This window comes from Phascolarctos cinereus, unplaced genomic scaffold (assembly GCF_003287225.1).
Source record: "Phascolarctos cinereus isolate Bilbo 61053 unplaced genomic scaffold, phaCin_HiC Scaffold_726;HRSCAF=1367, whole genome shotgun sequence".
Classification (NCBI taxonomy): domain Eukaryota; kingdom Metazoa; phylum Chordata; class Mammalia; order Diprotodontia; family Phascolarctidae; genus Phascolarctos; species Phascolarctos cinereus.
In genome coordinates this window covers 287,747,795-287,750,138 of record NW_027556098.1, presented here as the reverse complement: position 1 = coordinate 287,750,138, position 2,344 = coordinate 287,747,795, and the positions used below count along the sequence as shown (strand labels likewise).

Genomic DNA, 2,344 nt, shown 5'->3' with positions numbered 1-2,344 from the left:
AGAAGGAAATGCAAACCATTCCAGTATCTTTGCTAACAAAACTCCAAGGACAATATTGGAGTGCTATGGCCCATGGAGCCACGAAGAGGCAAACAACTGAGCAACAAAGTGAGGGAGCGTGACCTTGTGGAAATTATCTATTTTAGCAAGGAACACCTTAATTATTGTTTGAGACTTAGAATTCAAGCTGGTAGAAGGGGGGAGGCTGAAGATTGGGAATCTTAGAGGAGAGACTGCATGTGGGAAATAAGAAACAGAAAGTTTTTAGGGTGGAGATGGTTATAATCATTCAGAGTTAGGAACTTCACTTTTCACCAAAAGTCTTTTGCCTTAACAGGAGATAGAATCTCTTTTCCTGGACTTCAATTGGCTGTGTTGGGTACAGTTCTTCTCAGGTTCTTTCCCACTGTGAGCATCTTTCAATTCCAAGGCTTGATTCAACTCCAGAAGCAGTTCATAGCAGTGGTGACCTCAGATCTGGAGGGTAAAATATTCACCATCCATTAGCTTCTTTTTAGCCTTGGGGTTGCTGCCAGGAGTTATGGGCAATGAACACTTATTGCTCTCAGAAGATGGCTGTGGGTTGTGATCTCCCTTCTTGTGGGAATTTTCCTCTTCAGTCCTATGGTCTCTTCCAAGACAGGCACATAAGTGTACTTCAAAGTTTCAATGTCCAATTAGCTGACCGCTGGAATTGTCCAGGGTTATGATGATGAGGGCTGGGTACCTGTTCATGCCCCACCATGTAGCAACTGTTGCACATATAATTGTAATGAATTGTAGTACAATCAGAGCCAGCGTCTGGGGACTCATAAGGGATGGACACATTCTGTCGCATGGTGGTAGCATCATTGAGGGATTCAGCCTGTAGGTTTCCTTCCACCCAGATCAGGCACTGTGGAGGTGACAGGGTATGCATGTGCTCAGTGCATCATTCATGGTCAGGTCAGCACTTAACCACTTTGGTCGTGTGTTCTCACTTCTTACAAATAACCATAGCTTGGACACCAGCAACAGCAGGTGGTGGTGAGGTGACTCAGAGCTAGATAGGGCAGGTTTTAGCCAGCTGGCAAAATAGCTTGTTCAACTCAAAGGAGCATGTGCAGATGACAGACTTGGCTGTTCTGGAGTATAGAAAACCAGGCCTGAAGTCATACTCCCCAAGATATTCCTTTTGAGGTAGAATGGGAAATGATATGGTCAGGTTAACTGGGGTACAGACACCTGAACTCCAGGGTTTCCTTCTGCATTACATTGCAAGCTCATATTGTCTGGTGAAGCAAACTGTGTATCATCTGCATTTGATAAATCATCTAGCATATTGTTCCATTGTGAATTCCATATATCTGAGAAGGTTTCCTGGCTTAGAGGGGGCTTCATGTCTGACAATGATTCCTCCACGGTAGGCCTTAGGAAGGCAGTTTTGTGGCACATGCAATTCTTTTTTTGTCACTTTTCAGTTTTGTTCAGTTTCTTCTTTCATAGTATCACTAATGTGGAAATATGTTTACATGATCGCACATGTATAATATATATCAGATTGCTTGCCATTTTGGGGTGGGCAAATTTGAGGGAGGAAATGAGGGAGAAGAAATTTGAAACTCAAAATCTTATAAAAATGAGTGTTGAAAACTAGTTTATATGTAATTATGAAAAATAAAATACTTTTACAAAAAGAAAGAAAGAAAGCATGAAATGGCATAAGAGAAACCATTACAAATAATTTTGGACAGTCTCCATCATCTAAACTAATATGTGATCAAAATGGTTCTACACACATATATACACACATACACACAAACACACACAGCTAGCTTAATATAACAATAAGTTTAGATAATCTAACAGAAAACAACAACAAATTAATTGACCAATAAATGGTGTCATAAAGGAAAATTAAACTATCATATGGATTTACAAGAGAATTCTACTAAACAGTGAAAACATTTTCATTACTTTTCCCCAAGAAATATGAAGGGAAACTCTTTCCAAACTTTTTTCTAAATATGGTTTTGATTCCTAAGATCAAGAGTGAAAGAAAAAGAAAATTGTAGGCAATATTTCATTCCCTAATAAGCATACCCAATACATAAATAAACCAGTTGATAAATAAAAACATAAATACATAGATACAAGATAGATTAATAACAGATTAGGAAAGGCAAAAATAATATATTAAATTATTAAACACTATGACCCTCTTGCACTGATAGCTGGAATGTAAGAGGGGCCCAATATTAAAAAAGGCCACAATTTTAAAATCACCATGATATTAATAGATATTGAAAAAAGCTCTTAACAAACTCTAACAAGCATGTGAATTTTATTTTTTTTTAACCCTGAA

The 2,344-nt window shown here is 38.2% G+C and overlaps 1 pseudogene; it reads right to left on the bottom strand.

Annotated features, from left to right (window-relative positions):
• Positions 1 to 471: 471 nt before the first annotated feature.
• Positions 472 to 1,380, bottom strand: LOC110201701 (cellular tumor antigen p53-like; annotated as a pseudogene).
• Positions 1,381 to 2,344: the final 964 nt, after the last annotated feature.